Source organism: Xenopus laevis, chromosome 9_10S (genome assembly GCF_017654675.1).
Source record: "Xenopus laevis strain J_2021 chromosome 9_10S, Xenopus_laevis_v10.1, whole genome shotgun sequence".
Lineage (NCBI taxonomy): Eukaryota > Metazoa > Chordata > Amphibia > Anura > Pipidae > Xenopus > Xenopus laevis.
Genome location: NC_054388.1, coordinates 39388652 through 39404253, shown reverse-complemented (window position 1 = coordinate 39404253; position 15602 = coordinate 39388652). Strand labels below are relative to the sequence as shown.

Genomic DNA, 15602 nt, shown 5'->3' with positions numbered 1-15602 from the left:
CAAAATTCGGTAATATACTGCTGGGAGTGTTTGCTGTACAGATGTCCTAAATCTGCGTAAAACTATACATATCTGGTATTGGCAAGTTCGAGAGACATGAGGCTTTCCAAATCAGTTGGATTTACATGCGTAAAATGAAATATTTTTCTGGTTTAAGTTCATATATTGTGAAAAATAGTCATTTTTAATTTTTTTTTGTATTTAGCACTATAAATCTTTTTGCAGAGGTGGAAATACATGAAAACTCAGACAGATTTAGAAAGCTCAGTTTCTACTGAAAAAAACAATGTTTCAAAAACGTCTGGCATTTCGCTTAACCAAAATGGTCAATTCTGCTGGCACTTAAAGGGTTAATTATAAGCATACAAATTTGCTGCCATCCTTAAGCTGGCCATAGACGCAAAGATCCGATCGTACGAATCAACCTACAATCGGACTTTCCCATCTCCCGACCCGCCACTAACCATTCAGATCAAAGTCATACCATTCAGATCAAATAAAGTAGTTAAAGAACTGATCAGCCGATGTTCTACCTCTGACAGCAATCGTATGATAGTTATGACAAAGCTAGTGACAGTCTCCCACTGAAAATGATACGATCGGCAATACATGCAGAGATATTATCGGCAGCTGACAAAAATTTTCTAACACGTCCGAATATACAATTAAATGCTTTAGCAGGGGGAAAAAGGCATAGCTTCATAAAGAACAGGATGAGAAGAGAAGGAAAAATATATATTAAAAAAAAAAGGAGAGATAAGAAAAAAGAGAAAGTCGCTTGGTCACAAACCTGCCCAACATTACAATTCTATCACATTTTAAGAATGCCAAATCTGACATACCCATGTATCTTTATTTATTCACGCTCCTAGTCCACATGTGGCTGCTACTACTGTTGGCCCTGTTCCAAAAACACTACCCACGGAGACCAGGTCTTTATGAACACCTCCTGCTTCTCATGTATATAACTAAGTAGTTCCTCCATTCTCATAACATTCCCCATTTCAATTATCCATTCTGAAATTGGAGGGTTAGTGGATCTCCAATGGCGGGGGATTACTGTTCTAGCCGCCCCTAAAAAAAATCCTACCAGTGATCTTTTGTATTTTGTGGGGCCTCCAGGGAGCATTGATAGTAAACCTATGGACGGGGTCAGTTGCCATTTCAGTCCTGTTACCTGTTCCATTATTTGGAATACCAAGGACCAGAAAGGTTGTATTGTATCACATGACCACCATATATGTAGCGGGGATCCAGTTTCTTTCTTGCATCTCCTCTGTACTCAACCCATTATCAAGATATTTAAAGGAGAAGGAAAGTAAAAAAATTATTCCTACTTCATTTGGTTCCTCAATATGCCCCCTCCTGAAACGCTATATTGTAAGTCCGATGTTGCTGCTGTTTCCGCGCGCAATCATCTTGAAGATGCAGCGCTTGGCATAGTTTGGCGCCGCCATTTTAAACTTGTCGCGTCATTTCCGCCCTGCGTTTGATTGTCATTGCGCATGCGCTCCCTTCGTGACCCCTTGACGTCACCTGAGACGCATCTGAGACGCATCTGAGACGCATCTGCTTGCCAACACGGAATCAACGTGTAAGCAGGAGCGCTATTGGCTGCTTAGAGAATGGGGCAGGATTAGAGAGGTCAGCGATGACGTCAGCATGGATCACGTGATTAAAACTTCAGCACTGAACACGGAACCTTGAAGTTTAATCTGCGCATGCACAGGGCACTGGAGATCCATTCTGCGCATGCGCATGCCCTATTCTGAGCGATTTCTGGACAGCAGACAGGGTATGTGATTTTATACATGTTTAAACTTATTTTTACATCGATTGCTGCTAAAATATTTATGTCAAAACTAAGGAGGGAAAGGATACTGGCACAGATACATATTTATCATTGCAACATTACAATTCTATCACATTTTAAGAATGCCAAATCTGACATACCCATGTATCTTTATTTATTCACGCTCCTAGTCCACATGTGGCTGCTACTACTGTTGGCCCTGTTCCAAAAACACTACCCACGGAGACCAGGTCTTTATGAACACCTCCTGCTTCTCATGTATATAACTAAGTAGTTCCTCCATTCTCATAACATTCCCCATTTCAATTATCCATTCTGAAATTGGAGGGTTAGTGGATCTCCAATGGCGGGGGATTACTGTTCTAGCCGCCCCTAAAAAAAATCCTACCAGTGATCTTTTGTATTTTGTGGGGCCTCCAGGGAGCATTGATAGTAAACCTATGGACGGGGTCAGTTGCCATTTCAGTCCTGTTACCTGTTCCATTATTTGGAATACCAAGGACCAGAAAGGTTGTATTGTATCACATGACCACCATATATGTAGCGGGGATCCAGTTTCTTTCTTGCATCTCCAACGTAAATTTGACACATTAGGATATATTTTGTGTAGAAGGTCTGGACATCTATACCATCTGGATAAGATTTCATAGTTTGTCTCTTGAGCTTTGCATGCAATAGAGAATTTGTGAGTCAGCAGAAAGCTATTAAGCTGGCCACAGACGCAAAGATCCGATCGTACGGATCAACGTACGATCGGACTTTCCCATCTCCCGACCTGCCACTAACCATTAAGATCAAAGTCTTACCATTCAGATCAGATAAAGTACAAAAGAACAGATCAGCCGATGTTCTGCCCCTGACAGCAATCGTACGATAGTTATGTCCGACAAAGCTAGTGACCTAGAGCCGTCTCCCACTGAAAATCGTACGATCGGCAATTAGGGATGGGCAAATTTGAGCCGCTTCGTTTTGCCAAAAAAAATTGCCCCCTCATTCCAGGGGGGAACTCAGGATTTCCTATTATTGGGGAAAGCGGGCCATTCCGTGTGATTGAAAAAGGGGCCATTTTTTTAATCTGCTTGTATTAGTACGCATATTTTTGGAAGCGTACTAATATCAGGTCTGTGCAGGGGATTTAGCCACAATAATGCTTGCAGTGGTCTGTCTAGTAATGCTTGCTCAATTTGAATCCATTTTTTGCTCCTTCGGTGTTGAAACCATTCTAAAATCCTATTCAATATTGTTGCCCTAAAATATTTTCTTAAACAAAGTAGACAGACCGTCATGAGATTTATGTTTGGGTAGGGTTTTTTTTATGTTATGGGTTGAATTCTCCTTTAATGTGGGATTTCTGACTACACAGAAAACAGGGCTTGTACCCTGACAATAGGCTGCTAAGTGGAAGAGTTACACGGAGCTTAACTCCATTTAAAAAATCTTTGGAGAAAATGTGCTTAAAAGTGTCCTTTTCTTCTCCGTTTTTATTTTATTTTAAAGACATATCCACAAAATACATATAGACACATACAAGAGTCCTCTGTACTCAACCCATTATCAATATATTTAAAGGAGAAGGAAAGTAAAAAAATTATTCCTACTTCATTTGGTTCCTCAATATGCCCCCTCCTGAAACGCTATATTGTAAAGTCCGATGTTGCTGCTGTTTCCGCGCACAATCATCTTGAAGATGCGGCGCTTGGCATAGTTTGGCGCCGCCATTTTAAACTTGTCGCGTCATTTCCGCCCTGCGTTTGATTGTCATTGCGCATGCGCTCCCTTCGTGACCCCTTGACGTCACCTGAGACGCATCTGAGACGCATCTGAGACGCATCTGCTTGCCAACACGGAATCAACGTGTAAGCAGGAGCGCTATTGGCTGCTTAGAGAATGGGGCAGGATTAGAGAGGTCAGCGATGACGTCAGCATGGATCACGTGATTAAAACTTCAGCACTGAACACGGAACCTTGAAGTTTAATCTGCGCATGCACAGGGCACTGGAGATCCATTCTGCGCATGCGCATGCCCTATTCTGAGCGATTTCTGGACAGCAGACAGGGTATGTGATTTTATACATGTTTAAACTTATTTTTACATCGATTGCTGCTAAAATATTTATGTCAAAACTAAGGAGGGAAAGGATACTGGCACAGATACATATTTATCATTGGCAATACTTGGAGCATAATATCGTTTTTGACTTTCCTTCTCCTTTAAGACAAAGACATTTTGTGCATACTGCTACTAAAAAGGCCTTACCCTTTTAACAAAACAGGGATTGATTGTCCATATATTGCAATATATTGAAGCTGGCCAACTACGTCAAAGTCATCCCATATCTGGCCAGTCCTATGCTCAATTTTCATTTGATTCATTAAGAATTCTATTGCTTCATTATACATTTTACAAATTTTACATATGAAAATTGAGCGTAGGACTGGCCAGATATGGGATTACTTTGACGTAGTTGGCCAGCTTAAATATATTGCAATATATGGACAAACAATCCCTGTTTTGATTAAAGGGTAAGGCATTTTTTAGTAGCAGTATGCACAAAATGTCTGTCTTAAATATATTGATAATGGGTTGCATGCAGAGGACTCTTGTATTTGTCCATAGAAAGTTTATTTGCCGGCACAGGACTGGTTCCGAGCGTTGGACACACACAGAGTGATACTGAGAAGGACACATACGGACAGATTAGAAATTTATATGCGATATTGAAATTTTTTATCCTGTGAGTGTAACTTTTTATGCAGGGACATGTTGAACTACAACTAAATACTGCACTTAGAAAAGATCCTTTGTCTCTTTGCGCTTTTTTTTTTCTTCCTACAGATTTCTATGTATTTGGAGCAGGAGTATTCAAACACTAAAAGCTGCAGAGCGGGGAAACTAACATTATTGAAACAAACAGTGATTCCCAGTAACCTCATCTCCAGGAGTGCCGCAGGTGGTAAATTGGTGTTTTTTTATATTCACAAAAGTGTCTGTAAACTGTTCTTACTTTCACCAGAATATGGAAAGTGGAAACTGAGTCAGTATTTTGTCAGATTTCTGTTTGTGAATATGGAGATTTTATTTACACCAGTTTTAACGCCATTGCTGCACTTGAAGAGGGACAAATGGAATACATAGAGCCTTATTATAGAACGTGACAAACAGATTGTATGTATCAAAACTATTATATATAAAAACAGGATTTTGGGGCCAGTACTCGGGGCAGTTTAAGAAGGGTGTTCCAAAAGCCTCAATTTCTTACCCCAAACTTAGTATCCACTCATATGTTCATGTGTTTTCAACTTCATACACTATGTTATTTCCTTGTTTGCAGAAAGATCAGTGTTTCAAACACCTCTGTGTGCTTCTTATGGTCTTAATCAGAGATGTAGCTATAGGGGCACGGAACTTGTAACTATAAGATTTAGGAAGCACTAACAACAACAGGATGACTGTAATTAAGCTTGAAAAAAGGCCTGTGAGCCCCAAAACATGTCATGTGGATTCACAATAAAAGCTTAATTGCAGTTATCCTGCTGTTGTGAGTGCTTCCAAAATCTACATTATATTGTATGAACATCTTCCCGGGCCCAAATATTTAAGGGAAATTAGAGGCCAATGGATGCTTTTATGGTCACTAACTAGCCCAGGCTTCAAAACGTGAGTGTTGAAGACTTTATATAAGGGGGAGATGTTTTCACCTTTGTACTTAATTTCTAGAAATGTCTTTCTTAGTTGGCATTCTTTACTATTGTGTAATATAATTTTAGAGCAATGTAATAATGCAGTCTATAACCACTTCATACAGTGCCAGCTGCAACAAGCTCATTTTCATAGGCCACTCATTGAAGTAGAGATTCTTTACTTTCATCCTGGGGCTGCCTCACTTGGGGCCAGCTGGGAACTTCTGCTTCAGCTACCAGGTAACTTCACAGGGGCGCTCATCCCAGCGCACTCTTCCATTTGGATTACACGCTATATAGTTCAGGGTACGTTCACCTGGTCTAGCTCGCTTCTCCCTGCTATTAAAGGTGATTGGTCAATGTAGCTATCTCTACCCTGTGTACCTAAGGTACCACCTCTTAAAGGTACAGAAACAGTGTATCACTCAAGCTCTGCTAGAGCTCATTCAAGGTACTGTATGCCTACTGAAGTGAAGGAAAATTAGCTCAGGACCTTCTTTGGGTAAAGAGAGCTGAGGATACAGGCTTGCCTCCTTCCTTAAACCCAGTGCCTACTTCACTCTCCTCTGGCACAGGGCAGCTAAGGTGCAAACAGACTCAATACCAACAAGTAGAAGCAGTTTAACTTAAAACACATACTGCACACCTTTCATATTTACAAAGTCTCCTATGACAGCTATTTGTTTTGAACTCTACCCATTCTTTCCAATGACAACTTTCAAACCCTGCATGTGACATGGCGAGTCGGCCAATCAGGGTAGGTTATGGGAGAAGGGGCTGGTGGTAGAGAAGAAGACGCTTGCCAAAACCCTGAGCATCCCCTATCAGACATTGAAGCATTCCACAAATCCTATGAACAAATCAGTAAACATTTCCGTGCCTGGTCGATGTGAACCCCACAATATGAGCCCCCATGTATTTTTAAAGGGGAGTGGATTTGACACATAGAAATTCATTACCTGTGTGCCACAAATCCAAAGGATTTCCCTATACCTCTGTAATGCAAATCGATTCTATGCATTACTGCTCACCTAACAGAATTTTGTGTTAATAGGAGAAACAACTGCATAGTAACCCTACAGGGATAGATTTAGGCTTTGTACCCATAGCCATCTTCACATCTGACAATGAATATTTTATTGTGCAAGTTAACCTTCACTGATTTGGGCTCAGGTCAGGTGAGAGCCAGTTTGCTCATGTGCATTATATTCCCTATGGAGATGGCACCTGATCAGCTATGAAAGGGAGAGTGGGATCCATTCCTTATTCTTAATACGGCTGCAGCAATTTACAAGTTATATATCCTTAGGGCCTTAAATACATTCACAATTTTGTCTTGTGCTTTTATAAGGACTTACTCTTACTGTGATACATTCAAGTGTCACTAAACCCTGAGTTTATTTTATTAATGATTTTTTTTCTCTTCCCCAGCTTTTTGATGCGTGTATGTACCAGCAGGTGCATTGAGCATTCAGCCTTCATACGATGATGATGAATGGTGGGAGAATGCAAAGAATAACTATTATAAAAAAAATCTCCGGCCCAGTGTGATAATGCTTGGTGGAGCAGCCATACCTGCAGTAGGACTGGTGTCACTCACAGGTACTGAACCTTTCAGTGTTTCTTTATTGCAAGCCATTTTCTTACACCCTCCCCCTCTCTAGTAACATAGACAGACCAATACCCGGAATAAAGATACACACAGCGACATGAAAGTTAATTAAATATGTAAGAATTTATTTATTATTGATAAAAATGAAAAAACTACGCTTTTTGATCCTGAGGAAGGCAAAAAACCTCTGAGAAACTAGAGGAAAAAATTCCTTCCTGACTCCTTAATGGCAATCGGATTTGCTCCCAGGATCAACGCGTCATACTTAATTAAGGGAAATAGGGTAAGGGAAACAGAAAGGAATATGGCAACATACACATGAGCACCTTTTAGGCTGCTAGGTGAACGCTGCATTCTGTTCCATTCTATTGGAAACCACACAGCCTGCAGACCCGGCTTCTACAGTCTGAGGGATGGAGTGAAAAAGAATGCAGGGTCTACCGAGTGGCTTAAGGGGGATTCTGTCTATGAAACCATATTTTATATGGAAAGGGGAGGCACCGCTGGTGTAACTGATTTAAAGGGGGGGGGTCACCGCTGGTGGTATTAGGGTGGAAGGAAAAAAATACAAAGCAATATGGCAGCATACACATGAGCATCATTAAGCTGCTTGGTGAATGCTGCATTCTATTCCATTCCATTAAACCCCAGCCAGCCCACAGACCCCGGCGTCTGCACACTGAGGGATGGAGTGAAAAGTAATGTAGGGTCTACCGAGTGGCTTAATGGTGTTCCAGTTTATGATACCATATTTTATAGGGGAGACAACACTGGTGTAACTATTATTGAAAGGGGGTGGTCACCGCTGGTGGTATGGAGGAAGGATAAGATATAGAAAGCAATATGGTAGCATACACATGAGCATCATTAAGCTGCTTGGTGAACTCTGCATTCTATTCCATTCCATTAAACCCCAGGCAGCCCACAGACCCCGGCGTCTGCACACTGAGGGATGGAGTGAAAAGGAATGCTGGGTCTACCGAGTAGCTTAAGTGCGCTCCTGTTTATGATACCATATTTATAGTTTACCACTGGGGGAGCTATGGTGGTAAAAGGAGGGTCAACTCTGGTGGAGCTGTGGTGGAAGGAGGAGGGGCACTACTGGTGGAGGTGGAAGGAGGAGGGGCACTGCTGGTTGAGCTGTGGAGCAAGTGGGGGCACCGCTGGTCCTACTGCAGAGGAAGGAAGGGAAATACAAATCAAGATCTCACGCTGGTGATTTTGGCATTGCAGGTTGATCCTGGAGCTCTACATTGCGGTATAATCAAAGTCCCTAAAGGCTTCCGCAATCTCCTTTTCCATTTCCAAGGAACCCTCAGAGGGAGGAGTTAGAACTAGATGTTGATCTCCATCCTCGGAAAGTCTAACATCCTCAGGTATGAACGGGGGCTGCATTCTTCTCTCTAGCAAAGCCATCCAGTCAATGCTCTGGTTAATAGACAATATAAAAACATTTATTATTAATTGTTACTTAGCATACTTAAACTTTTATTTTATTTAAAATATGTTTGATTAGCATATAAACATTTGGATTTCATCTGTACCTTTAGGCCTAGCCCACACGAGGAGATTTTTTCGCCTGTCGACTAATCCCCTCGTCTTTTGAGCGACTATCTCCCCGAACTGCCTCAGCGGGTTTCCCCATAGGCTACAATGAAAAGTCGCCTGCGCTAATGCACACGCGACGTTTGCGTTTTCAATAGTCGCCCAAAGTTGCCTTAGTGCCGAATCTCCACGTGTGGCCTTACCCTTAGTTCATTTCTGTAGCTACCAAAAGTTGACTGAAAGATGAACTTACTCGAAAGAAATAATGATGCATAACATCACATGCATCTTCTTCACTTGAGCCCAGCCGCTTCAATGGGTCCCGCTGTAAGAGCTACAAAGAAAGAGAATGATTGACCTTAGAAACATTAGCAGATAAGCTATGTTGCAGTTAATGGCTATAAAGGCTAATACACAGTTAGACTGCACAAATTGGAAGGAAATGATTTAAGGAATGCAAGGATAGTGCTACCTTTTCATGAACTACTGGTTAGTTCACAGCTTGCGCCCTTAACTTACTGAGTAACTTACCCCTGATATTAAATTGACGGCATCTCCTGCCAGGAACCTCGGGACGACTAAACCAGTAGATGGTCTCAGCATTGGTTTCTGAAATGTGGAACATAAGAAAGTTTTCTGTTACTATATTTTATAGAACTAATCAGTTGAAGTGGCTAAGAAGGCTTCAAAACCTGTTACTACATACATTAAGGGGGTTTGTAAGGATAGATTGTAGTGGGCATATCTTAGCATACCACTTATATTCCCTACAAATGCAATCAATGCAAAAATGCTGCCACACAAACAACTTCTTGCTCTGTGGCCATATGTAACTAATATAGCTGATGCTTGATGTTATTAAGTTAATAAACAGTTGCCTATTCCGTCCAGTTATTAAGGTTTCTACTTACCTCCCCAACTAGCATCTCGTATATTACAATGCCCAGAGACCACCAGTCGACAGATCTTGAGTATGGCTCCCTGGCGAGGACTTCTGGCGCCATGTAGCCAAACGATCCTTTCAGGCTACTTGTTCGGCCTTCGTAGCCAATTCCTGAAAAAATCAGTTATTGTAAGTAAACGGATGATCATTTGGGGCTTATTTATCTGTATCGACTCAGTTTAACAATGTTTAGTTTGATAATGAAACTGGGTAAAATATTGTCTGTGAAAAAAATGTTTTCAATATAGTCAGCCGAAAAATGTGATCCATAATAGCTGGAGTAAACAGATGTCTAAGGTAACAGCCAGAACACAAATCACTATGTTGCGTCTCTCTCTAACCTTTTAGCCAGTTGGCCACTAGTTGCTGGGCCACATTAGACACATACAGTAACTGTTCAGTTTTCTTTTCATCCTGACCTGCATGCTCAGCAAACAAACTGAACATTAAGTGATACTAATCAATGGGGGATATGCCTAACAGTTGGCACCCTCCAGTGATTTCACCTTTTCTTTCCTCCTTTAATCTGCTCTGCTAAAGCATAACTTAGTAGGAAAAGTTCACTCTCACTTTCTCATAATATGAAACTACAAATGTCAGTCACTTCATGAACCTCAATAACATTATGTAAAACTGAACCTTTTGTTGATGTGTTAGTTTATTAGAATCCTTACCGTCTTTGCTCAGCCCAAAATCAGCCAGTTTAACATATCCGCTGCTGTCTAAGAGCAGGTTTTCCGGCTTTAGATCTCTGTGGTAAAACAACAGCAAAAGTTAGCAAAGTACAACATATCTGGGACACTGTGACAAAAGGGGAAATAATTAGTGATGTAACGTGAATAATACAATTAATTTTGTAAAATATAAGGATATTAGTAGATCCATGGCCTTTTAAAAGCACAAGGCTGAAGTTCTCTTGCTCTTGTCTCTACAGGGGATATTAATATTGGCTTCTATTCCTTTGTCTGATATGTTTAGCAGTAATGTTTCCTTACATTTTATATTGCAAAATGTTTCATATACATGAAAATAATAAATATACTTACCGGTGTATGATGTCATTTTCATGTAAATACGAAATGGCCATCAGCGTGCAAGCAGCATAGAACCTGCAAAGAGACTCCCATCATTAGGTTATTGAATACATAGTCATTTAATCTGTTAGTGTAGTGTATCTCTGTCTAAATATTACTGGCTCACTGTAAGTCAAGACACCCACTTACTATCATGGTATGTTCTGCATGCAGCTCCGCTTAAATAAATGTGTTATGTATTTCTAAATAATGATGTTTTCTTACATCCTCTTGCCTTTGTTAGATAAACAAGGAGCCAGACCCCATATACTACTTACTTTGTATGAATGGCACCCGCATGACTCTAGGTAAAGGTTAATTTGTACTTACATAGCTCTTGGTTGTTCAAATGCACCTTCCCTCTGCAGGTAACTCTTTAAGCAGCCGCCAGCAACGTACTCCATCAGAAAGAATAGATGGTATTCTGACTGGAAGGTGGCGTGGATATCCACAATGAAAGGGTGGTCAGCAACGGCGAAAGCAACCCGTTTCTCTAGCAAGATCCTGAATATTAAAAACATTCATTGTCAAAACAAGGGACATGGGTAAGTAACAAAGCCCACCATGCTAAAATGATCATTTCCATAAACTGACCTTTCAATGCCCCTTGAGGAGGTGATGCTCTCCTTTTTCAAGATTTTCAGGGCATAGGATCTTTTGGTTGCCGCGTGTTCAACAAGGAGAACCTGGAATAAGAAAGAATCTCAGGAAATGCAGGAAGATACATGCAGAACATCCATACCCCTTTCAGAGAACTGCAAGAATCGATCCATACTTGCCCCCAGCATTGCAAGGTAACAGAACTAACTGTTTAGCCACTGTTCTTGCATGTGTCAATAGTCATCCTAATTATGGATTAAGTTTAATATTACCTTGGCAAATCCGCCCTCGCCTAGGAAACCACATTTGTTGAAATCTTGCAGTGTGTAGTTGGTCAACTGCAAAGCCCTGAAAAAGAAATACCCAAAGTGAAACTCATTTTTATTTCAAATGAAATGTTAATAGTATCATCATGTGCAGGTTGCATCTTACTGTGGGTCCTTTGTCACTGCCCGTGGACATCCTTCTGCTGCATCAGGTGGAGTTGGGCTGATGTTTTCTTCATCCACAGATATCTCACTATAAGGAAAGGTAAGTTTGTTATTTTGCGTTTCTTTTTACCCTTAGCCGATTCATTCTCCATAATCCTCAATAGCACAGCACCCCATAGCCATAATTCATAGGTGGCTTTGTGCTACTGAATTATGTATTGTGTAATCTCCCAGCCAAAGTGCAGGTGCATATTACCATCTGTCCTCTTCTGTGCCAATCTAACTACTTTAATCAGAAGAATAATCCTGTTATTGTGAAGATTTTATTTGATAAATGTATGGGATAGGGATTTAATCTGGTCTCTAATAAACTCCACAATATCCTCACCTCTCCGATGGCTCTTCAGGCACCTCGTCTACCTCTGGCACTGGTTCTTCAGTGGATTCGTCATGTTGATGCTGCAAACAAGGGACAATTGTGCAATGAATGAATGTGGCATCACATGGATATGATAAAAGCAATGTTTATGTTCTGGCCAAGAAATGAATGGCATCAGTATAAAATACTCACTTGGAAAGAATCACTGGCAGGTTCTGAAACAACCTGAACCTCAGGTGCGCTGACCTCTTCTGCTGGGAGGTTTACACCAGTGTCACTAGCAGTCTCCACTGCTGCATCTAAAGAGACAGTAAATAAACATAGTGAATGAATTTTCAAATATAAAAACTTTCTTGAACCTAAGGCTTAAGGATGTTTCTTGATTTGGTAAAATGCTATTAATAATCAGTGGTTTGAAAAGTACATGCAAAAGCCATACAATTCATTTATAATTCTGTGGGGCTTAGTCTAATGTCCATGAAGGGATAGTGGATGGGATGTTAGGATGACACACGTTCCCCCATATAATGCCAATAGAAAAGAGGCTAGAGCCTGTTGTGACTCACCTGGAACATGCTCTGCTTCCCTCCGAGCTATCTCCTCATTGAGCTTGAGGAGAGAGGAGTAAAGGGCTTTCAGCCTCTTCTCACTGCTCTTCCTCAGCTCCTTCATCAGGGCTCTGGTCTTTCTGTCCTTGGTGGCATGGTACAGCTTTTCGGCCCCTGCTGCTATCCTCATCTCCTTCTGGATGACTCTCACCAACTCCTGCTTCATTTCTGAAAGAGAGACACCTACCTGGGGCTCACAAGCATCAAGAGACTGTTTGATGTCGACAGTCTATAGAGAATGGGAAACAATTAAGAAACAATGGTTAAGTGCTCGCGAACGATATTGAATATTGAACAATGATGTCACCCATTCCAATTAGAAGAAAAGAGTTTCCTCCTAATTGATTGGAAGGGTTTTGTTTTTACAGTCAAATTCTCTCCCTGAATCAGTGGTACAGGCTGATACATTAGATAGCTTTAAAGGAGATGGAAAGTTATAAAAAAAAACCTCCCTCTTTCTCTTTGCCATTATCCCCCCTCCTGAAACGCCGCATTGAAAATTGCAATGGCTTTACAGTTTTGTGCACTTCCATTCCAAAATTTTTCTATAGTGTAAGCTTTGGCACCACCATTTTCAAATTGCCTCCCTGCGCTTTGTCTCTAGTGCGCATGCGCCTCTTCCGTGACCCTGTGGTGTAACCAAACAAGCGCGCATACGTCGCTACACAGTGATAAGCATTGGTGTCGCATCTATAGTGCACATTCTTTGAATAAACCTGTAAGTGCCACAATATATTTTACAGACCGAACGCTGGGTATATTTGCGTGTCCTCTGTTCCTGTGCTCACTTCAAAGCTTCCCTTTGTTACCAGGCAAAGGGGAACATCAATCAAGGTGGAGTAAATGCAGGCAGAGAGAGAGAGTTTAGGGATGACGAATGGGTCTTCTCGGGAAGACAGGAGATCATAGTGCGATTGCGCAGGGCTACTCTTAGACGGATTGCGCATGCGTGTGCCCTGATTAGAAGGATTTATGGACTGGAGCAAAGACATCCGTTTCTGTGCAGTTTGCCACTTATTTGAAAAACGATTACAGCGCAAGAATGGATAAAAAACGGAATGAAGAAATGCTTGCTGGTAATAATATTTACATTTTATGGCCAATAATTAAAGCTTTATTTTATTTTAGACTTTTCTTCTTTAAGAAGGGGTTTGATGACTTTTTAGCAAGTGAAGGAATACAGGGTTATGGGAGATAGCTCATAGTACAAGTTGATCCAGGAACTAGACCAATCACCATTTTGGAGTCAGGAAGGAATTTTTTTCCCCTCTGAGGCAAATTGGAGAGGCTTCAAATGGTTTTTTTTGCCTTCCTCTGGATCAACTGGCAAAAAAGTCAAAAGGTTGAACTTGATGGATGTGTGTCTTTTTTCAACCTAACTTACTATGATATTTGTCATGAACGTCAGAAAAATAGAACTGTTTGTCAAATGGGTTTATGAAATATTTCTTATAATCTGAGGAATTTTCTTTTCTGTCTGTTGGTAAGATCTCTAATCGTCAGGCATGAAGCGACAGCTTGATATTTCCATCTGCCTTACCTCAGAATGCCGGGGCCGACGCAAGATGCCAGAATGTCCGGCACCCATCTTGACGCTCCTGTATGAGAAAAAAAAGGTTGGTGTAAGTGGCTGCTTCAGTGGAGATAAAGAATACAACTGTTTGTAGCTGCTGGTAAACTACAAGCTCAAGACAAGCACCTCTTTGTAACCTCACTGCTACACATCTGAGCAGGTAGGGAAAGGGAAGTTGATACAAAGTAGTCATTTTATGACATTTTCACACTTCTTACCTCCATTGGTTTAAACCAGTACTAGTATAATTTCTTTTCAGACCATCTACTATTCCTAATTCCATTTCCAATCTGGTGTGTGGTTGTTATGGTAATTAAACTATAGCAAGTAGACAACAGCCGCAAAAGTCTTTGAGTGGCCAAACAAAACATTTCAACTCTTCCTTTTTCCTGTTTAAATTATTCCTTATTCCCATTTACAATTACACATTGTAATAATGCCACCTACATGGCCAGTTAGTGTTATTCGGGGTATGTGCTTATTTGCTGCAGGTTTACCCATGGAATTGTGGAAAGTTAAGTCCTGCCCTGGGGTCTCTAAGACCCTGGCTCACAAATATATGGGAATATTGAATAATGTCTGGATCTAAAACTATATTGAGCAACATGGCAATGTCTACAGCCAAGAGTGATACCTTACACATATTATAGGGGGAATAATGCTGCCAAGAAAAGGTAGTTTTGTGATAAGACTACAGATCCCATCATGCATTGAGATTCATTTGTCCTATTAATGCAGAGATCGCTGCATGTACCCAATGTGCCTGCTTCCCATAACCAGCTGTGCTATGATTCGTGCTCCTGCACCATAACACAATAATTCCTAATGCTAGGCATTTTTTTCTTCTGCCATTTGCTACTTTTGTTTCTATTGCAGCCTTTTCTTATATACAGTAGAACCCCCTTTTTACATTTTTCAGGGGACCAGAAAAAAATTATGTTAAATTTAGGAAAATCTGGGAAATGTATTATGCATAAAATACAGATGGGACCACACAATAACAATGTAAAATAAGGGAAAACTTAAAATCAGGGCATTTAAAGTGGGGATTCTACTGTATCATCCACACTAGTGCTGATGCTAGTGACAGTTGCTTTTAACAGTTGCTTTTGACAGTTGGTAGGATGAGTGGGACCCTAGACGTCAAATCACAGTTGGCATTTAGAACTAAAGAAAGGCTTAATAAAAGTTCAAAAGTAGCAATAAATATACAAGGAACATGAAATACACATTGCCTTAGAGTTACAACTCATAGGGGATGCTGGGAATTGTAGTTCAGCTGTATATAGAGAAGCACAGGTTTAGCTTTAGGGTCAGTAAGGTTTTGCTAGCAGTTACACCAAA

At 40.8% G+C, this 15602-nt stretch overlaps 1 long non-coding RNA gene across 3 annotated transcripts in view; it reads left to right on the top strand.

Moving 5' to 3' along the window:
* LOC108702813 overlaps positions 1-15602 on the top strand; it is a 75308-nt gene that overhangs the window by 42054 nt on the left and 17652 nt on the right. For all 3 annotated transcript variants that reach the window (XR_005964634.1, XR_005964635.1, XR_005964636.1), the window contains exons 2-8: positions 6926-7096; positions 8340-8482; positions 9575-9723; positions 11036-11212; positions 11304-11461; positions 11688-11798; positions 14174-14301. This is a non-coding gene — a long non-coding RNA (uncharacterized LOC108702813). The remainder of the gene's footprint in view (positions 1-6925; positions 7097-8339; positions 8483-9574; positions 9724-11035; positions 11213-11303; positions 11462-11687; positions 11799-14173; positions 14302-15602) is intronic.